The sequence below is a fragment of the Centroberyx gerrardi genome, chromosome 5 (genome assembly GCF_048128805.1).
Source record: "Centroberyx gerrardi isolate f3 chromosome 5, fCenGer3.hap1.cur.20231027, whole genome shotgun sequence".
NCBI classification, from domain to species: domain Eukaryota; kingdom Metazoa; phylum Chordata; class Actinopteri; order Beryciformes; family Berycidae; genus Centroberyx; species Centroberyx gerrardi.
In genome coordinates, this window is record NC_136001.1 from 33,037,111 (window position 1) to 33,060,588 (window position 23,478).

General features: G+C 40.9%; 1 protein-coding gene across 1 annotated transcript in view; it reads left to right on the forward strand.

Annotated features, from left to right (window-relative positions):
• Positions 1-23,478, forward strand: part of grip2b (glutamate receptor interacting protein 2b) — a 208,207-nt gene that overhangs the window by 57,541 nt on the left and 127,188 nt on the right. The window lies entirely within an intron of this gene.

The window sequence follows — 23,478 nt, forward strand, 5'->3', positions numbered from 1 at the left end:
GAAAAAGACAGTCGGAGGTGGGGGGGGGGGGGGGGGGGTGGGGGGTGGGGGGGGGGGGGGTGGGGTTTCTGTTTATCTCCAGTATGAACCAATTAAGGTTTAACTCTATTAAAGGTGTTTTAAGACGCAATTTAACCCAGTTTATAGTCACTCAAACTATCAGTGGAGAGGAGTTACACTTCCTTTAGTTGCTGGAAGGACGGGGAATGCTGCTGCTGCATCTTTAGAGGCTGGTAGTCGATCTACTTTACCAGCCAATTTGGCAGGTAACCAACCATTATATGTATTCTAAACATCTAGTTGGCTGGTAAAATATATTGTATATGGAGAGGGATATGTAATGTACTGTCCCCTTACACTGACTGGGAGTCTTGTTGTCCCGGTACTGTGTGTGTCAGCATGTATTTATGTTACTGAATCAGCTGTCAGTGTGTTGTTGAGCAGTGTTAAAGGTCCCATATGTCGCCCAGACGATACTGGACCCTGATTGGCCGACAGCAGCAGCTCCTCTAATTCAAATGACGTAAACCTGCTGAGTGGAGGCTTTCCAGTTCAGATGCTGCAAACTGGACCCTGATTGGACGGATTTCAGTCATTCTTTAGTGAGGGGAGCCAATCAGGGCCAAGGCCAGTTGTGATGCGTTTCATGGAGTTAGTCTGAAACTTTTGTCCTGATAGTTGGGGATAATAATAATAATAATAATAATAATAATAATAATAATAATAATAATAATAATAATAACCTTTATTTGTATAGCACCTTTCATACACAACATGCAGCTCAAAGTGCTTTACATCAATAGAAGGCAGATAAAAGACAGATAAAAAGATAAAATTCATATAAAAGAACAAGCAAAATGCATTGTATTAAAATAATCAAATTAAGTAAAATAGAAAGATAAAAGAACACAACAAATACTCTGACTTTTAGATGCATATTGTGAGTGAACCCATATGTTTTTCTTTAATTTTCTTTTACTGTTGGGGGAGGATACTGTTGAGGAGGTAGGTGACCCCTCCATCCTTTGTATTTCAGTGGCACACTGCACTACTAATGGTGCTAATGGGAGTAAACTGTGACCCAAACATCCCACACATGAAGCCACTGCAGAAGACCCAGTTATTATCGCAGGTTTGCTGAACTGCTGCTGCACTTTGGCTCCATCTCCGAGAGAACTGTCTCTGGAAATCACATTTTGCCTTTTCTTCAGCTCTTGAGTCTTTCAGGGGACTGCCTGGTAGCTAGTTGGTTGAGTTTTTTGTTCAAATAGATTTACTTGGCCTGTATACCATTAAATAGAGAATCATCTGCAGCACTGATGCAGCACTGATGCATGATAATTGCATGAAGAGGGGCTTTTATAAATACTAAATATTTCAGTCGTTAATTGGGCCGAAATACCCAGAAAAACAGGTAGGAACACTCTGTATACTTGGATATACTGCATATGTGTCCTAGAATACACTGCGGATCTAGCGGAGCATACATACCAATGATCTGAACACTTCAGAAATTATTTTATGCTATTTTTGAGTTATCTGCAAAACTCTGTTTTCTTTGTAATATATATATAAAGTCCCATAGCGAGACAGAGACAGCGAGGCAGGCGGAGAATCTAAGATAGAAACTGAAACCCGAGCCGCTTGCTGGAACACAACGTTTGAGTTTCAGTCGCAGCATCCTTCGCCATTCACTTTGTGTCGAGGGAGCGTGAGAGCGAGATGGAGAGGGTGTGTTTGTGCATCTTATATGTCCCACTTCCACTGTGTCGGAGAGGTGTTGTCAGATGTGCCGCCGCCTAGTTTAGCTGAAGAAATAGGCGTCATAAACAGAAGGAGAAGTTAACACCAACTACTAGCCAAATGCTGATCAGGTACATCACATATGGACAGATCATACTGTCTGTATGTTAGTAATTCACATTTTTTTATTCTTTTTATTTACCCTTTATTTACCCAGGAACAGTCAGCTGAGCATGCTTGCTGTTTTCCAGCGATCCCCTGCTTCACATTCACACAGTTACACACAGTACAGCAGCACAGTCTTCTACTGTTGGCCACTCCTATAGGAACGATCTGTTGTATGGAGGCCATTTTCTGACAAAACACAGCTAAAGTTCAAGTTCAAGTTCATCTGAATCTGATGAACTCCATCTAAGTCTGACAGAAGACAGCTAAACATGACACAAATCCAGCTAAATGGCCACAGTACTGTTGCTTAACATCACCTTTTTCTTTGGCACTGGAGAAATAAAGCATATCAATATTTTATTAATTTAGGCTCAATTATATCTGAATCCTTTCTCCTAAAACCCCCTTAGGAGCAATAAAGCGATGCATATCAGAATATACATCTGCATTCACTGATCCATTAGAGACTGAGAATAGAGTGAGTGCATAAAAATACATGTGAGAAAAAAAAAACGAAAGCGCGAGGTGAGAAGCATGATATAGCAGAGTGAGACAGTCAAGGCTTGTTTCTCAGAAGTTTGAGAAAACAGTCAAAAAATCTCACACTGATTTGAAAATAAATTCATCCATGTGTAGGAGGTGGAGATGAGAGGAAGAGGAGTTCTGATTTAGGATATTGCTTTCCTCTGGGTAATAGAACGTTTTACGTAGAGAAAGGGTTATAATTGAGTGGAAGAAAAATTACAATGCAAGAAGATGACAATACAAGCTGTCTGGTATTCTGTTCTTTCAGTCCGGCGCTGAAAACTAATTCCTATCAAACGAGCTGCGGTCGTTCTTCTCGAGTCCTGCCGTTCTTCAGCTTCAGACTCAAACTCAACCATCCCATCCCACAGCGAGTCCCACAGGATCTGAATCTGCTAATGGAAAGCCGGCATTAGACTCTCAGCAGAACACGCTGTACGAGCAGTGCGCCCCCCCCCCCGCCCCGAACACATTAACACAGGGGTTAAACAAGGGGAGAGAGACCATGGGACTGGGCGGGATGCAGTGCGGCGATTTGCCTGAGGGCGCTTGTTCCGAGCCTCGCGTCTCCAACCTTTTGCTTTCTCAGCTATAATTAAATAATCATTATTCAACAGAGAAGTGTGTGGAAAAACTGTTGCCACATTCTTCCTATTTTTGCACGTGAACAGAATCAGTTATTTGAGAAACGATCCTCAAGGTTGAATGAATCCCTGGTTCTTTTGTGCCTGACCTTAGCTGTTCTCAATAGATTCAGACCAATCGATTTGATCATTAAAAACGCCTATAAATTAGTCACTGCTGTACACAAGGAGACGTGATATGCTGTTGCTGTAGTAATCAAATGTTTTCAAACTTTTCATACCAGATGTACCAATATCAGATTTTTCTAAAAATCTCTCTTAATTTTGGGTTTTTGTAGAATGTCATGTATCTCATGGATAGTGTTTATACCCTGATCTGTATTAAACTATAAAGCTACAAGATGCAGCAAAGTGTATTGTTAGCCCCGCCCTCCTCCTCTTCAGTTGGTCAAGTTCCTGCCCCCAACACCTGTCAGTCATCTTGATGATGTCATCAGGTCACCGGCAGCGTAAAAGCCTCCGCAGCCGATCTGACACTGATGTTCATGTCTAGCTTCACTCTTCTTTCTTTTCTTCCTGCTTTCCTCCGTTGTTGTTGTTGTTGTTGTTGCTGTGACTTCCTGCTCTGCGGCCGCTAGCCTCAACTAGGTAGCCACAACCGGCTCACCGCTGGCCACGCCCACAAGACACGCCCACAGGAAACGGTTTACACCCCAAAATGTCCCGAACATCATTGAAAAGCCAATTTCAGGCAAACGGGGGATTTAGGCATGAACACACAGACTGATAAGGTAGAATATATCCTGCTGATTTATTGTTATTTGTGTACAAATTGTGAATTGCAGTTTTCTCTTAACACATGGCATTGTGTGGATGCTTTTATCCAAAGCACTTTCCAGTAACATAAGTGCATGTTTTTAGCCTGGCCGACCCTGATGGGAATTGAACCCTCACCCTGCAGTGCTGGAGCCTTGCTCTACCCACTGAGTTCAGCTGAGCGCTCTGCAGCTTTGCCCAGAGGGAATCTGGTGTAGTTGCTCAGTTGGATTAGAGTTATGAGTTTAATAAGGAGCCACAGTGTCACATTTTCTATGCGCTTGTGCTTGGATTCGAGAGGATTTCTTATGTAAGCTGCAGCTCATCTCTGTGCATCTTTGCAGTGGCTCAGCGGGATCGTAAAGTAGTTGTTTGTTTCAAGCTTTTCTTAAAGGAAAACGTTTGGGTGCGACACATGGTGTAGTGGATAGAAAGATGGGCCTGTCATCAAAATGTCACAGGTTCAATCTCCAAAACAAATGTGTCCATCCACAGTTTGTCTTGGTGAAGCTTTATTCAGTAAGAACCGGATCACTCTGCTCTGAATAAGAGTGTCATGTCTGTGAATGTCTAAAATGTAAATGTAATTGCTCTGAGTTTGATGCCTCTGTCTGTGCCTGAAGGAAAATATCAGTGTTTTCCCTCCCTGACAAGAGTGTGTGTCTTATTTTATGATTATTTGCACAAATGATAAAAAAACACTGGAGAAAAGAGAGAAGAGACATAAAACCTGTGCAGCTGAGGTAGAAAACCCCAGAAGGCTGTATGAAAAAGTCTCACCTCAGCACCGATACAAATTACACCTTTCAAAGCTAAACATGGAGGAGAATGTTGAAGAAATTAAACCATCGTTCCCCCCCTCGAGTTTATTGATTATGGGGATAAACAGCAATGCTGCTCAATTTATAATGGAGTTTTGATGAGAGCCGTCTTTAAACCCGCCTCAGTCCAGACCAAAACAAACCCAGGCTTAGCTGAGCCAGAAAACAAACACCTTTTGAGTGTTGACTGAATCGAGCCATCTCCCCAAACACCAATCAGATCGTCTGTTTGGCTTTCTTTCCGTTGTTGTCGTGTCTCGTCGTCCTCCATGCCAACGCTGCTCAGCCAAGCCGCCGTGGAGCCAAGACTACGCCTGCCATCTCAGGTGAACGATGTGAGATTTGCTCATTGTCGAGGCAAAACCTGACAGATTTCGATTTGAGCGTTAAAACACAAATCACGTGTAAGTTGCCTCGGGATCCAGTTTTATACATAGCCCATACTGGATCCCATTCATTCATATATTTAACAAACATACACTTAGAACATTTAGTATGATAGAAACAGATTATGCCGATGAAAAGTATGTTTCTGCCCCGTTATCCACAAGACAAAGATCGCTATGCTCTGAATTTGGGTCTGGGATCTTTTCCCCTGCAGCTGGAGACTGGCCGTTGCCGGGGGTTACAGAGCGGCTCTGTGGCGGCTTTTTTGATAGGCTACAAATATTTTAGTATTATTCCCTTGGATCTATCTTTTTGTATAGACTATGTTTTCTGTGCAGCTGCCATTTACTGAGAAGTGATTGTATTTAATGGGAACGGGTAACGGTAAGACAAGACATGAAAATAAATTGAATTCATTCATTCATTCATGCATGTGGTTCATATTGAAATGCAGCTTTTCACTGATTGGAAAACATCAGATCTGTGTCACATGAGGGAAAAAAGTCTTGATTGGGACAGTGTCAGCTGCAGTGTGAACGGAGCCACAGACCGGCCTCATCTGGACCTTCAGGAATATCCTCCATATCTTGACCAAACTCTGGCACATTTACATTACATTACATTACGTCATTTAGCAGACGCTTTTGTCCAAAGCGACTTACAATAAGTACATTTTGTCAACAGTAGTGAAACCAACTGTGCATCACAGTCTTCATCAGCTAAGACTTTTAATAGGAATAAGTAGCATTTGTTGATTTTTTTTTTTTTTTAGTTTAAGAAGGGTAAGAAGATAGGTTAGTTCAAGAGGGGTCCAGGTTGACTCTAGTGCTGTAAGACAGATAACCGCAGAGTCTGGAATACCCAAAATATTTGTTGTGTTTGTGCTCAAACACATGTAGAATTCATATGCAAATTCTTTCCCGTATTTTTATGCAACTTCTCAGTAGCAGAGTTGAATTCTAATTGTGGGTTTGATGCCTCTGTGTTTGCCTAAAGGAAATATCATTGTTTTCCCCTTTCTGGCTCATCTCATTTGTCACAGCTGTGTTTCACATCATCCTCAGGCCTTTTCAAATGACAGGTTTCTGTCACAGCTTGGAGCCTCGTGAAGCTTCGGTTCGGAGCTTCTGTTTCCACAAACATGCTGTATATCAGTGCAGATAATGAGGGTATGATAAGATAAAATCCACTTTGGGAGCTAAGTGTGTGGACTCTACTCCATCTACTATGTTCTGCTTTCTGTCTGGCACCTGTTGACATACAGGATGTGCCTGTTTTTCACTCTTTTTCCATGATGCAAAAATACAAACCAATTTATATCTTGATTTAACAAGATATTACTACGGAAGAGGATTAGGGCCACATGTGAAAAATGTATTTGAGTTCTGAGATTAAACTCTTAAAGTCAGAATTCTGAGAATAAAGTCAGAAACTCAGAAATCTTACTTTATTCTCAGAATTAACTTAATATTTTCCATTGCTACTTTCTCAGATTTCTCAGGGAATTGAGTTTAAGAACAAATAAATTAAGACTTTCTGAAGCACAAATATGATCTTTGGGGATAGAATTTGTATTTTTTTTGGTGTTGAATTTTGCTTGTTTTGGATTTAATTTCATTACACTATTCATTTTTGGAAAAAAATATACCTTGTGTTCCTTGCTTACTATAAAAAAAATAAATAAAAAAATAACAAAACAAAGGATTCTATTCTTTAAAATGTGACTATTTTATAAAGAGAGTTCAAGATTCCTAATGATCTCAGTAATATTCAGCAGTAATTTTACTTGCATGCCAGCAATCATTTTGTCAGAGTAAGTGGGCCATTTTTCAAATGTTGGATAAATCATCTTGGAATGAAACTGTTGAAATATTAAAGGAAAAGTCCGATGCACTGCGTCAGTAACGTCACGTTAAACTGCAGCTCACTTGGATTGGAGGCAGCGTCTGGATCATTCATAATATATGCGCTCATTTCTGATTTTATTAAGATTTCATATTGTACACTCATTACATCTCTGCTGCAGTGGCTCAGCTGGATGCATTTGAACAGTTCAGTGCCGAACCGCTGCAGATCCATGGTGGGTGGTGGGGGGGCAATCAATACCTGAAGCTCTAAAATATAAATGATCATTTAGAGGATAATTAGTATAATTTTACATGTATAACTATCAGTCATCTTGTTAGAGTGTTTCTCACTTTTCCTCACTTCTGTCTGTGTGTAGACACATTGTGAACACAGTAACTCATGAACAATACATGATAGAAACTTCATACTGACACCACAGGTTCCCCTATAGGGCTTGTTAGATCCTCACTGCATACATTTGCATATTAATCTGCATATTGTTTTCTCGAATCTACTTTAACTGCTTGATGCTTTAAGATATGGAGTTGTAATCGTAGTACGGCCACTGTGCTCAGACTGTTCGGTGCAGTATCCAGTTTTCAGATCATGTAGTTGAAAGGATGGCGGTCGCACACGATGGAAAGTTACTTTGTTAAGCACTTATTTTATTTCATAACAGAACGTTTTCGGCCTTCATCAGTGTCTGATAGTAACTAATCTTTTTCCTCTGTATGTAGGGAAGCTTAATTGTCACAGGTGTGTGGAAAGACACCGGTGATCTCATCATCTCAACATGATCTCGTTACAACATTGAATCAATCATTCCCCACATATAGAGGAAAAAGGGCTTCATATAAGTGCTTAAAGGAATAGTTCACCCAAAAAAAATTAAATTCAGTCATTATCTACTCATTTTCATGCCAGTACAAAGTTGGGTGAGTGTTTTTTCTTCATACAAAGTTCTCCAGGCTCGCTGCTGGAGGAGCTTCTTCCAAACAGTTGCAGTGAATGGGGAGCCGGACGTTCTGCTTCAAAAAGGGCAACAAATGTCTATAAAATGACTCCATAAAGTTTGTGTAGTATAATGTGGAAGAATTGTGTGTATATATGTGCTGTGCGCCACTCTGCCTGTAGGTGTCACTGCAGGCTGGTTGTATGTAAGATTCTACTTCCTCTACTAGCTCCGCCCCCGAGCAAGTATAAATACTGATCGGTGTCTAGCGTCCGGTGAGAGAGATTAATTTGGTCTTCTCCCGTGCACGTAAATAAAGCATTATCAACAGCGGTCCACTGAGTGGTTCTTGAAGCAATAATCAAAGTCTTCTGACGCCTGATGATCGCTCTATGAGTGGAAAAAAACAAAATTTGATCCATTATTTCATGAAAATCCGAGTCGATCGGCATTGCATTTACTTCCGCATTACCAAACCTCACGAGATGAAGGTCACACACTGTCGCACACACAAACCTTGCGCGGCCACGGTGGCCTCGCGACGTTTGGTAATGCGGATTGACTCAGATTTTCATGAAATAATGGATCAAATTTCGTTTTTTACCTGGAGAACTCCAGATAAGTTGCATGAAGAAAAAACACTCACCCGAGTTTGTCCTGGCATGAGAATGAGTAGATAATGACCCAATTTAAATTTTTGGGTGAACTATTCCTTTAACAAAGTAACTGCGACCCCATTCTTAAGATATGGAGTTCACATTAAAACCACCCATGTGTGAAGACCAGTATGTGACACTAAACAGAAAAAACGTGGTGATGCACTATCTAATTAAGTCTTGAGTGTGGATTCGAAACAAGTATGTTGACATAAATGTAATCCTGAATTAATGTCATCATACGCATAATTGGCTGTGTTAATATGTCATGGTGATTATAGCAGGACATTTGGCAGCTCAACAGCCTCTTGTCTCAAGTGCTGGATGTCTCATTTTGGAATTAAACTCTTTAGTTGCACATCTTACCGTGGTGAAGAAGAACACAAATCCTCAATTAAAGCTGCGCTATTTATGATTTTTATATAAAATACACCTGTCTTATCAGCCTAATTCACAAAGTGGGGCTGCAACAGAAGAGCGTTCCAGAATTTTCCTCTTGAGGACAACAAACTAAACTTATACTTTATAAGTGGAAATGCTCAACTAAAAAAATGTTCAGTACTGTTTGAGTAACAATATTTATCTTCTTTCCATCCATACATACGTACACTAATCTGTGAGTTTAGCTTTGGTTTCATGTAGAATTCATACCACTCATCTGAATGCAGCGCTGCAGCGGCTCCACTCTCAAATCTTTCACTCTGGTCTCAAAATTTAATAATTTAGTTTCGCCTGGAGACCCGGCCTAATGAAATGTATTACAATTCTCGTCATATATCCCAACAGAAGCGGACCGACAACCTATTTTGGCTCCAGAAGTGTAAGAATACAGAACATCAAGGAGAATACTGATGCATATATTTGAGGTTTTTTTTGTCAGATAACTGTATCAGCATCAGAATTACTTACAATAAATGCACAAGAATTCGTGGCACACATGGTACAGGGGCAACAGGACCTCACATTCAGTTTGTACATACACTCTAAATACAGTCTTCAGTGTATTTAAATACACCGTCACTATGTGCATTCTGGCAGCAGATTGTAGTTTTTAGTTATTCAAACATTTCTCAGAGGCAGAGCTGCTCTGGAGGCAGAAATGATCTCATTGGTTAAGTTAAACCTCAGTGGGCAGAGCCAAAAAAACATTTTTTTTTTTCTGAGCGAGTTGGCTTGACAGACTTGCATGCCTGCCAACATTATAGGCTGTGAAAAAGAGGGAGATTTTCTTACTAATGGATATACATTGTCTATTGTCGGGGGTTAAGGGGGGGGGATCAAAATCTGCCTTTAACAACTATTTTCTGGTGCGTTTTGTACATTTATTGTACATTATTGTACAATATACTTGCATTTGTGACCTCTCACAGAGATGAATAGCCTATGTAATCCAATCTAGAAATAACAGAATGAAATGCAGAATGAAATGTAAAAAAAAGCACTTAAAATATCAAATAGGACCCTACCAAAGTAGTTTGTTTGTTTACCATGGTAGTTTCCATTTCCATTTTCCAGTAACTAAGAAAAGATCTGTTTCTATACCAGATAAGCAAGCATTCAGTCAGTGTCGATATTTCTAGATTATGTCACTTGGTTTATACAAAATAGCTAGTAAACAGCTAGTACATCTACTAGTTTGCTGATGTGGCGAGCGGTTAGAAAGAAGAAGGTCTCGCACCAAGTGGACTGAAATTTGGAAGCGTATTTCTTCTTCTTGGGACCTGTTTCATCCATTTTCAGCGGCAAACTTGAGCGAGCGCAGTGAGGAGTGACGCACGTCAGGCGGGGTCGTCTGCGCACGCTCACCTCTGCCTCTGGGTCGGGTTGCCAGGTACCACGACACATATCCCCCACAGAAACTGAGAAACACCCATTTGATTTGTATCACTATGAAATCGGGAGATTAACGGGAGAAATTACCAATCGGGAGCACAGCGGGAGAAAGGGTTAAAAATAGGGAGACTCCCGCGAAAATCGGGAGTGTTGGCTGGTATGGACTTGGATGGCAGAGAAGGAACTCTGGTCAAAATAAATACAAAATATAAATACAACCACAACACCCTGAAGGTGAATGCAGGTTTGTCTGCTGGCTGGTGTTAATTCCCCCCCTGATCACACATCTAGTTTGCATTATTTGTTACAGCTTGAGTTTTGCTGTCAGTCTGATGGCTTCAGTGTGTGGGACACAATTATATAATGCAGATTTCAGATGGAAATGAGAAACTGTCATGGAAATAATGCAGAGAATGGAGTATATTTAGGTTATGTACTCAAACACACAAAAAAAAATGTGGAAAGGCTTTTAAAATATCAGTGGCTCGGGGTGTAGTTTGTTCACACACACTCAGAACAAACACACTGGCCCCGAGCTCTTCTCACAACACATCCCAAATCTCTCTCTCTCTCTCTCTCTCTCTCTCTCTCTCTCTCTCTCTCTCTCTCTCTCTCTCTCTCTCTCTCTCTCACACACACACACACACACACACACACACTGTACACAAACAAGCCTGACACTTGGGGAAAACACTTACAGCATAACATTGCTAACGCCTTAATAACTTACGATATTAACTTCTGCAGAATAATGCAGGGACTGATTTTAATCTTCCCACCATCCACCTCAGGGTCCTGACTCAGAGTCTCACTGCTGCGTGTGTGAAGAACAACACAGAAGATTGCATAAGTCTGTTTAGTTCATTTTAAAAAGGAGAGAGGGCAGTCAACTCCCTTTAGGATGTTTTGTCCCCCAGGATGAAATCTCTGGGGTTTTGGAGTCTTTCATCCATTTGTCACAAGTGACAAACAAATTTTGACAAAATTTGGGGAAATGATTAGCCTGATATTCAGACTGAATGTCCATTTTGTTCCCACTCCATTATTCAGCCTGAGATTTCCTCCTCGTTAGCCTCGTTAGTGTGGGGGGGGGGTTGATTTTCCCCGAACCAATCACTAGTGACTGACGTATCTGAACCGATCGCTAGTGACTGACGTATCTGAACCGATCGCTAGTGACTGAGGTATCTGAACCGATCACTAGTGACTGACGTATCTGAACCGATCACTAGTGGCTGACGTATCTGAACCGATCACTAGTGACTGACGTATCTGAACCGATCACTAGTGGCTGACGTATCTGAACCGATCACTAGTGACTGACGGTGATTTCAACAAATCTATTCTGCTGAACCGCCAATGAAAAACCGCTGCACGAACGGTTCAAACTTTCGTCCCGCCCACAAAGGCTCTGATTGGCTCGATTGTTTCAAGCCGTTGACGAGGGAAACACCAGACTCTCTGAATCGCTCGACAAACATCTGAAGAGTGGGCGGGACGAGATTCAGGAGTCTGGAACCAGGCTAGTCCACATCCACTAGTGGCCGAGACTAAGTCAAGTCCAAGTCCACAGAAAAGTGGACTCAAGTCCGGACTCGAGACTGGAGCTGGTAGGGATTCAGTGTCTTGCTCAAGGACACTTCAGCAGGGAGGATGCTTGCCAAAACCCAGGCTGTGTGGTTCAGAGGGGAAACAAAAGGACAAACACAAGAGAAAAGTTTCTGACACCTCGTCCAGATGGAGTAAACGCCACACAAAATAGAAAAGACCCTCCAGACAATGTGTGGTTACTTTCCAAAGTGCACTATCTCACAGCTACAGCCAACATTTACCAGCAATTGGTTGGCAGCTGCTGGTAATTTCCCACCCTGGTTAAAATACTTCTCATTTCCTAGATTACCAACATTACAAGTAACCAGTAATAAGGAGTGCAAAGGTCAGAGACACAACACCCTGATGACAGATGTAACCAAATGTTCCTGTGAGCCCAAATCAGCATGTATGAAAAATAAATGCAACAAATGGATATAAGAGTTGAGGAGGAAAGGTAGAGAGGTTTTTCTTTTGCTTCATACAGGAACATTACAGCGAGTGGAGGAGGGGGAGATGGGAGAGGGGGATGCGATTTAGGCGGATGTGAAGAGAAAGGAAGACGGAGTGTGCTTTCAAGTGTTTCTTGGAAAGATAAGTGTGTTTTTGTGTTTTAAAATGGAGATCATAAACCGTGTCAGCAGCTCGGTCTCCATGTTAACTGTGTTACTGAGCCGGGCGCCGGGCGGCCATAATGTGAGGAGCGCTCTTCTGTGGCTTAGTATATTATTCATAGTGTCATGACACACACACACACACACACACTCACAAGATATATTATTCATAGTGTCATGACACATGCACACACCCACACACACACACGCAAATGCACTCACATGGCATTATTCATAATATCATGATACACATGCAAACACACATGCACATACTCACACACACACTGCCACACTCATACAGCATTTTCTTCACTGTCATGACTTACACAGACACATACAGACACAGCACACACACACATGCAGAGACACACACACACACACACAGCCTATTATTGTTAGTGCCATGATAATCCCTGTGCGGCATCTGAATATTGAAGCAGCCTCATTTACATTCCACATCACTTGTAATGGCTGCAGCTTCTCGCTTCTGCACTCTCTCTCTCTCTAACTGCTTAATGTAAAGTTGTAGGCACACACACTCTTTCTGCAAGTAGAGTGGAGTTGGAGACATGTATACACACACACACATACATACACACATTTTTTTCCACTTTCCATCACAGAGGATCTGGTTGAAACCGGTCTGAGTGTGAGATCAGAGAGGTTGAACGGTGAGACTGAGGATGTGCTGTGATGACTGGGGAAAAGGTTTAATTCAGCTCACTTAATATTTAAGACGGAGTTGTCTGCAACAGCAACTGCAGTACTAATGTACGATTCATGCATGTGAAATGCATCATATCTTACTCTACAAGTACGCTAAAGCGGTTTTAACATCACAAAATGTTTTACACATCAACAAAGGACACAAAGAAAAACATAAAAAGGGATGAAAACGAGAACAGACATGACAAACTACATGTGCCAGCTGAGAATTATGTTCCTGTATGTCCTGCAGCATAATTATAATTTACATACATTATAAACAAACACATGTATACATAATTACAACTTGTGGGTTCTCTCATTTAGTCTAAATTGAGATGTAATGGACCTGTGCTTTGTAATCATCATAATTTGTAATCATTGCATTAATGTGTAATAATGATCTTATTGTGGTAATAAATTCTTAATTAATTCAAAACAAAGTGTAGCATGTTGTAATGTTGTAATAACTTCCTATTAATGTAATAAACCATTAATTGCAGCTATTAGTGTAATAAACCTGTTCATGTAATGAATTTCTCAATAATATGATAAAAGCGTACTTAATATTAATAAAAGTATGAATAATATAAAAGTTTTCTGACAAAGGATACATAAGTATGAATAATAACAGTCAAAATCAATACACAACTGTCATTCATTCATTCAGATTTGGCAATTAACTAAGATGCTACATTAAAAAAAGATGAATACATTTCCACTTTGAATATTCTAAACGTAATAAACCATTCATGTAATAACAGTTTGGAGACAACAGTGTAATGATCCCGTTAACATAATGAATTTCCCATTAATTTCCTGCCATTAATGTAATAACTTATTTCCTTTCGATGTAAGAATTTCTACATTATTGGGTTTTACTACATTAACAGGGAGGTTGAAATTTTCAGTTTTCAAAAATGTGAATTGAAAAAGTAATGTAATTTAAAGTTAAACACATTCATCCCTGTTTAAACGTAGCATCTTAGTTAATTGCCAAATATATGAATGGAAACAGTTGTGTATCAAATTTTGACTGTTATTATTCATACTTTTATGCTTTTATTACATTATTGGAAGATATATTACGTTAACTATGAACTATTAGCTGCACATTGTTTTTAACGGGAAACTATTACATTAAGAGTTGTAACATAGCATAATTACCATTTTACAGTTTTGGTAAATGTGTTGTTCATTTGTTTGGGCCATTGGTCTTTGGGCCATTTTACAGTCATGAATTGAGAGAGAAAGAAAGAGGGAGAGAGAGAGAGAGAGAGAGAGAGAGAGAGAGAGAGAAAGAGAGAGAGACAGAGGGAGAGAGAGAGAGGAACAATGAGCCAAGTTAATATCATGTTTGTATATGTTTACATAATCACCATTTATAATTTGTATACATAGTGTTTATTTGTTATTTGTTTGCTTAGGGTTGGGGATAGTTTGTTTTATACCATTGTGTGAATTGAGAGAGAGAGAGAGAGAGAGAGAGAGAGAGAGAGAGAGAGAGAGAGAGAGAGAGAGAGAGAGAGAGAGAGAGAGAGAAAGACACAGTGGAATGATGAGCCAAATATGTTTGCATAATCACCATTTATAATTTGTATAGGCCTACATGTGTTTGTTTATTTGCTTGAGGTGAAGATAGTTCATTTTACACCAGTGTGTGAACTGAATTCAGAGAGAGAGAGAGAGAGAGAGAGAGAGAGAGATGCATAATTACTTAATTTAATGTGTATATATGTGTTTGCTTGTTTGTTTAGGGTTAGAAATATCTCATTTTGCGCCACTGTGTGAACTGAACTGAATTAACCTGAAAGAAAGATGTAGAGATGTTGGAAACACTTCACTTGCCATACATGGTCATGCATTAGAAGCAGATTAGAGGCCCCATTACACACTGTAGTCATCAGACAAACATCAAAAAAGTTACATTCAATTTAATATCATTAATATACAGTTGCTCCAGAAATAGTCAACCCTCTACAGTTTTGGCACATTGGATATCATACTCTCATTTGAAAAACTACTGAACTCACAATGTGCTTATAATGCGCTTGTGATGCCTTAAAGGGTCGATGTGTAATTTCTGGTCCAGTGCTGGCCTCTATCGTTCAGCGTTGCCATGACAACAACACTCTGCCCTCCTCAGAGCGAGACCATCATCAGCATGGTGGGCAGGTTGGACTGTTTCAATCAACCTTCTGTCATGTTTTACTGAGTTAGCGCTGTTTGTTTGTTCGATGGACTCTTGCTGTGATCAGGATCCTGACATCACCATGACTCTGTTGTCTGCCGGTCTGTTAAAATTCGAGCTGTTTGGAGGATTATATACATGCCGAATTTACCAGAACACCCTACCGCTCAGTAATAAAGTCTCAAATTAAATTTTCCGATGTGTGTTTTTTGCCGATAAGTAAGGCAAAAACAAATTGCCAGATTTTTGAATGGACCCTGGTGTGGAAACTTGGGTCTTCAAACAACAACAAAAACATTATCCTCGTCCCGCTCCTGTGTTTCTGAATGCAGAAATCTCCGCAGGCTGTTCACTTACTAACATTCGGGAACCTCTGCTGATATTTACTAGTCATATTAGGCTTCAGTAAAGCAGAAATATTACACATTTAAACTTTAATGTCTCATGAACATTGCTCCAGGTAAAGTGTTACTGAGATGTTTGCTGTCGCTGGTTTTCCACCGCGGTCCTGCTCTGCATTCCCTGCTTGTGCGGTGAGAGATACAACAGGGCAACGCCTCAGGGCTCAGCCGTTTCCAACGAGGTGAACTTGCTGTTGGCACTCAACTGTCACTCAAACGAGGGTAGTTTGTTTACCTTTTTTATATATATATATACACAGTATATGTGTGTGTATGTCTATGTGTGATTTGGGCGGCGGTCGGCACTTCTTCAGTCTCTTTCAGTAGGAGGAATTAGTCTTTTAAAAGTCCCATATCATGTAAAACAGGACTCCCCTTGCCTCTGTGATGATAAAGGAGTTGGATGGTCTATCTAAACATGGTGAAAGTATCAAAACGCACGGTCGCCAACTAAATCCACACAATCCATATTAGAAAAGCGAGCCTCTAAACGAGCCGTTTGGACTTCCGGAACTTTGTGGCGTCACAAAGGTTCGCTCATTATCATTTCTGTAAGAAATAATAGACTAACAAAGTGTTTTTTTCAAAGCGGTCAAGCGGTTGTCATTGTTTATTACCGGAGAGTTTTCCCTACCTGTTAGCCAATCGGAACAGAGGGGTCGTTAATATTAATGAGCCTTAAAGACACGGCGACAGAAACGGCCTGTTCTTGGTAAGGCTCAGAGAGATGCTGGAAAATGAACGTGGAGAAATGGATTGAGAGTGTTTTTGGTTCATGACACCACACACACAGCTTTGAATGGACCTCAAGACACAAAATAAAACACTGGAAAGTGGAGAATATGGGAGCTTTAATTCAACTCACTCTTCTGGTAAATGCAAGAAACAAATCCAAGGCAGCTAGGCACCGTGTCTTGATTTACAGTCCATGGTATGTGCTTCTTTTCCATCCCTAGCAAAGCTCCAGGCTCTCCGCTCTCGATGCCCCGAGGCCCTGGAAACCATTTCATGAATTATTGCAGGGTTTCAAAAAAACGCATGTGTGTCAATGAGAAAATCAGCAAAGTTTTTCTCTTTTCCCCTCACTTTTGAAAAGTTGACATTTGGAAATATGTGTTAAACATCTGACAGTGGCAGCATACAGCTTCTCTTGAATCTTGTGTGGATATTTACCAGCACCAGGATCTGGTTTAAAGGTGCCACTTGGCACTCGGTCACAATTTTAAGCATCAATATATCATAATCAAATCAGTTGTGATATGTTGGTGAAATTACCATAAATAAATGAGACCATGGTCAAGACGATTAGCCTCTAAATGAAGACCACATGAACCCGGTTGCTTCCTGTCTCAAAGAGGATGTTTGCTTCTTTGGTCAAAGGTTTTCCTCTTCGCTTTCCTGAAGAGGATCAATGTGATTTCTCCATCTTCCTCTCCCTCCTTCCACCATCTGCTGCCAGAAACTCTTTCAGCTTTAGCTCCGTTTGCTCTGGAAGAACAGAACCTCTTCCTGTTTTGTGCCGTAAAGCGATCCAGCAGATTTCCCTCCAGATCCACCAGGTGGAGAAACTATGGAGGATGCAGAGTAGAGGCTGATAGAGGCTGACAGGCTGACCACTGATGCTGTTTGTTTACAGTAATTATACTAATGTCTCAAAATTAATGTGCTAATGATTTATTGATGTAAAAAATACGTAGCACCTTCTACAAATATCCCTTGTGTTATTTATGGTGAGCGCCTATGTAGGAACATAACTTAGATGTTAGATGAAAGAGATGGTGGGTAAAAGCACATATGTCTCTCTCTTTCTCTCTCTCTCTCTCTCTCTCTCTCTCTCACACACACACACACACACACACACACACACACTCCCAGCACTGATCAGCATATCTAACAGCAGCGCCACGCAAGTTTTTAATGTTTCTTGTTCTTGTTTGAATTTCTGTCTAATCTTATGTATGTAGACTGACTTTGAACATTTGCAAATCCCCTGGAGAACAGGCAGCCTCTGCTCTCTCTCTTTTCTTCTCCTCTATCCTCTCCTCTTTTCTTCTGTCACAATTTCTTTCTCCTCTCCGCCCCTCCTTCCTTTTCCTCTTCTCTTCTTTCTTCTCCTCTCTCCTCTGTCATTTTCTCTCTCCCCTCCTTATTTCTCCAATGCTCTCCTCTACTTTTCCTCATTTATTCTCTCTTCCTCCTCCTCTCCCTTCCTCCCCTCATATTCTCTTCTCGCCTCCTCCCTTTTCATCTCACCTCCTCTCTCTTCTCTTTTCCTCCCCTCATCTTCTATTCTCTCCTCCCCTTTCCTCTCATTTTCTTCCTCCTCTCCCCTTGTCTTTCCTCTCCTCTCCTGATTTCTCCTCTCTCCTCATCTCTTCCCTCTTCCCTCTTTTCATCTCCTCTCCTTTCCCCCTCCTCCTCCTCTCCTCTTCTCATACCTCCTCTCCTCTGTCCTCACCGCCCCGTTCTTCTTTCTCTCCTCTCTCTTCATCTCCTCTCCCCTTTTGTGTCATCTTTCTCCTCTTTCACCCCTCTCCTCTCCCCTACTTATTTCTCCCCTACTCTCCTCCCCTTTCCTCTATTTTTTTCTCTCTTTATTCTTCCTCCCCTCCTTTCCTCCCCTCTCTCCTCTTCTTATCTCCTCTCCTGTCAATTTTCAATTGAATTCAAAGAGCTTTATTGGCAAGGTTTAGCATCAGTAAACACTGCCAAAGCATGAAAACACAACTCTCTGTTCTCTTTTCCTCTCATTTCCTTTCCTCATCTTCTATCCCCCCCTGTTCCTACAATTTTTTCCCCTTTTTTGTCATCTTACTCCTCTTTCACCCCTCTGTCTCCTCCTCACCTGATTTCCTGCCCCCTCCCTCTCTCTTTCTCCCCGTCTTCTCTCTCTCCATCTCTTTCTCTGTCTCCCTCTCTTTGTGCCATCAGTGCCCTCTGCTGATTGATGGCAGGTTGACATTACAGTGTTACTGAGGAGGCTGAGCAGAACTTTCTATTACTGTGCAGACAGGCAAAAAGCTAGTTTTCTATCCAAGCCTTCCCTCAACAACTGCCGTCAAACTGCCCTTGAGCAAGGCATCAAACCCCAGAGTCTCCCCCAGCCCACAGCGCAGGTCTGTGTTGTACTGGACAGCTCCAGGTAGAAAAGCATACAGTATGTTTGTAGCTCTGCTTTCTCCTGCATTTGGCATTTGCAGCGGCATTTCCCCATGCCACTTCAATAAAATAGCAGCTTGTTTGTGTGCAACTTGGGGTTAAGAAAGGGTTAAAAAGAAAATAACAAATGCCATTTGGTGGATGCTTTTATCCAAAGTGACTGACAGAGTGTGGGAGCAGCCGCAGGAGGACAAAATATAGGCTACATTTTGAGACCATGATTTACTAGATCAGGGGTGCGAGATGGTGTTGCGTGCAGACGAGACAAACCTGTTCTGATAAATTTGGATGCCTATCCTTCCCTCATTTTGGTTAATTTATACAGTCCTTTTCATTATTTTGTGCGCACAATTTAACACATGCACACAAGTCCATAAAATATGCACACATTTTTTGTTGTTAAATCATGCATTTTTTTGTCAAATCACCCATTATTATATATATATACTGTATATACAGTATATATATATATTACAGTATATTGCAGTTAAACCTGCAATAAGCGATTTCATTGGAGATTTATTTGAGACATAATGATATAAACCAATATCCACACAGCAGCAGCAGCTGTGTTGCTGTTTTCTCCTTTTTTCTAAAGCTTGTTGTTAAATCCCGCTCCTGAACGAAGCTCCTCCCGCTCCATTCAGCAGCTTTTCATTTTTTAAAAACTAGCATGTCTCCTCCCTCGCTGTTTAAAGCGGCGCTCTCCCCCTCCCATCCCTGAAAAAAACTCTTGTAATGGCAAAATCAATGAAGCGAGCGAGTAACCTTGTTAAATTAGTAAACTTGTTAAACTAGTAAACTTGTTAAACTTGTTAAACTTGTTAAACTTGCTACCTGCCTCTTCACTTATCATTGTGGGACATGTGACCTTCAGTGGGAGGAAAATCTGTCAAAGTGAGACTGGTAACCGGTGAGACTCCATATTAGCATTTATGCACGCTGCTTTGCAATGTTTGTCCTTGGTAGGCCTCCGTAGTGCAGTGGCCTTGCTGTGTTATTTTTTCAGATGTGTTGTGGTTTCTGTCGCCCTCTACTGGTCAGAAAATTTTGCTTATTGCAGCTTTAATAATAATTACCTTTTGCATCAACAGGACAGCCACTCCCAGGCTCTGTTACTTACAGGACTATGGTCTCATTTTAATGGGAATTGAAACCCTCACCCTGGCAGTGCTAGAGAAAATAATTAAAAACCAGAGCGTTGCATGTTGCTGCTGAAAGAATTGCCTCTAAGTCAATGAAACAGGCTAATCTGTCTTTTATCACTGACAAAGACCAGGGTCTTACTGCTGAGCTGCTTTTTGAAAACCTAACCATCTGTTCAATAGGCAGAGCAGGATCAAACTGTGATTAGAAGGAGTTTCAATTCTGGGAGCGTTTGTTTCTGTCTGATTGAAATATCAGACGGGTGGGATTTGCCACTATCAGATGCAGAAGCCACAAGGAAGTCTGAATTTTTTAATGCGTGGCTTTTCAAAGATAAGATTGACATTGTTATTCAGTATTCATGACTTTTCTGCTAGCCTTGAACGTTTTCGCTAACAGTGAGTCATCTGTCAGCTCGTCTTTTAAAGAAACACTTCATGATCCTCCGTCTCATATCTTCCTCTTCTACTGGCCATGAAAACACTCCGGTCTTGTAAACAACAAAGAACAAAAAATATTTCTGCCTTTTCTCCCTGACTCTTAGTTCATATGTGAATACTTTCCTTTTGGTTGCTTGTAATGTTGCTGATCTAAGAATTGGAGCTTATTCTGCTGTTGTGCTCATTTGTGTGTCAGCTATTGTAACGCATCTCAGGATGTGATCTCACCTACAGTTGGTTTTCTTTGGTTCAAACCACAAGTGGAAAAGTTTACGCTGTAGAATTTTTGTATTTGGTTTGTTTAGGTTCACACTGTCCAATCACAGGCAACCTGTCTTCTCGTGAGGTTAGAGATTTTGTGTGTGTGTGTGTGTGTGTGTGTTATTCTCACCTGTCCAAAGAAACAAAAACTGAAGGAGTAAACACTCCAGACTTCCAATATACCGCTCTCTGTTGGGTTACATTTTATTGAATTTCGCCGTTTCCATTCAGCTTTTCTCACTCGATACATCATAATCCACAAGAAAAATTGGACTTGGATGGATGGAAACCCAGCTAGAGACAGACAGGTCATAATGCAGACAGACAATATTACAGACAGACAGACAGACAGACAGACAGACAGACAGGAAGGATGGTAGGAAGGCAGAAAGGCTCCTATGTTGGTTCTGATCAAATGATCAAAGTAGCCTTGGATGCCTCAGAGTCAAGGGGATGCACAGACTGGTGTGTGTGCATGCGTGTGTGTGTGTGTGTGTGTGTGTGTGTGTGTGTGTGTGTGTGTGTGTGTGTGTGTGTGTGTGTGATGAATGTTTGATTGTGTCAGGGGAGATTTCTGACATATCTGGAGCAGAGACACAGACAACATATTCTGCTCATTAGAGGAGAGGGAAGGTGAGGGGGGGATGATTAGACAGGGGAAGGAAGGAGGAGCGGATGATGGAGAGAGGGCGAGGAAGGATGGATGGATGGATGGATGGATAGGTAGATAGAGAGCGAGAGGGATAATTAGATAAATAAGAATGAGAAGAAGGAGGGATGAAAATGAGAAAGAGGAGAAGAGAAGGAGGACGATTACTCCTGGAAATTTGAAGGTACGGAGAGAGACGATCATAAAGATAAAGAGGAAAGAGGGATAATTAAGTGGATTATAGAAAATTAGACATAGATAGGAGAACAGATGAGAGGAGAGAAGAAAGGGAACAGAGTGGAAAAGAAAAGAGAGGGGAGCGGGGGCGATTAGGTGCATGTCAGTCCTCGAATCAAGCGCTAACACAATAATTTTCTGGGTGGAAAAATGTTCAATCTTACAATAATCCTATAATTGCAATAATTACAATATTTAGTATATAATTATGATCATTCTGCAATTATGGATCGCGGCTTTGAAGCGGCGCGGGGAAACCGAGCGAGTCGAAGCAACAGCCACAAAACTCAGAGAGACTCCCGACTCTTTCAGACTCTTCCTTCCTCAAAGATGCATGATGTATTTTTTGGGGGAAGCAGATATGAGTCATAAGATACTCATTTGCAAACGCTCAGAAAAAGACTCACAAGTGGAATGTGCGGATGCTGAGCCAACAGTAAGCCGGGGAACGCTCCTCTTTGTGTCGGGAGCGGAGGATCACAGCGGCCGCACTGTGACTTTAGAACTTCAAACAGTGTGCAGCGGATCCAATTTCTCTCTCTGGACACTTTACTTATTCAGCACTAAGACTCTATGAAAGACTTGTTTGATATTTCAGGACGTCTAATTTACTTCCCGAAAGCGGCTTTAAATCTTTACTGAAGCAGGCGAGCTGACTAAGGAGGCGTTCTTATTTAACCGGGCTGGTTGACTAAGAACACATTCTTATTTAACCAGGAATTCTGCTTTATTTCCTAAAGGAGCTTTAAATCTTTACTGAACCAAACAAGTTGACTAAGAACACTTTCTTATTTAAAAGGACTCGTTGACTAAGAACACGTCCTTATTTAACATTGCGGGTTAACTAAGAAGAATTATTATTTAATCAACCTACAGTTCACAAAAAATATATTTGTATTTAACCAGGCTAGCTGACTAAGAACACATTCTTATATGACCAGGCAATTTCAATAAGAACACATTCTTATTTAACCAAACAAATTGACTAACTTCCTATAGCAGCTATAAATATTTTCTGAACCAAACAAGTTCACTAAGAAGACGTTCTTATTTAAAAAGGCTAGTGGACTAAGGACATGTCCTTATTAAATACATCAGCATTCTTATTTAACCAAGCTAGCTGACTAAGAACACATTCTTCTCTAAGCTGGATATACTAAAAACAAATCATTGTTTTCCAAGGCAACTTGACTAAGAACAAATTATTATATAAACAGGCTGCTTGAACTCATTCTTATCTAACTGGGCGAGCTGAATAAGAACATATTCTTACTTAACTAACGTAGCTGAGAACTCTCTTATTGAAATAAGCTACTTGACCATGAACACATCCTTATTTAACCAGACAGATCAATTAAGAACACATTCTAATTCGACCAAGTTAGGGCGCTTTCACATTATAAGTTATACATTTTATAAACGTAGTCCTTTTAAAGTCCAAGCCAGAGTTTGCTAGGTTGGACCTATTGAACAGATATTTTGGCAAAAGTACAAGAATCAAACTACATTGGCAAACTAGATTGGCAGTCAGAGGGCGTTGTGGCGATGTAATCCTGTGCGATGCGTTGGACTTCCATTCCGGGGCAGCCGGTAGGTTTTCCTCTAGCTAGTTTTCAAGGCTTAAAATGTATATAAGAAAGGGTCAAATGACTATATAGACTGTATAGACTAGGTAATATAGGTAGATAGATTAGGTGAGTGTATAGGTGAGGGTTTTCATAAAATATTGTCCGAGGCGGCAGCTCCTTACCG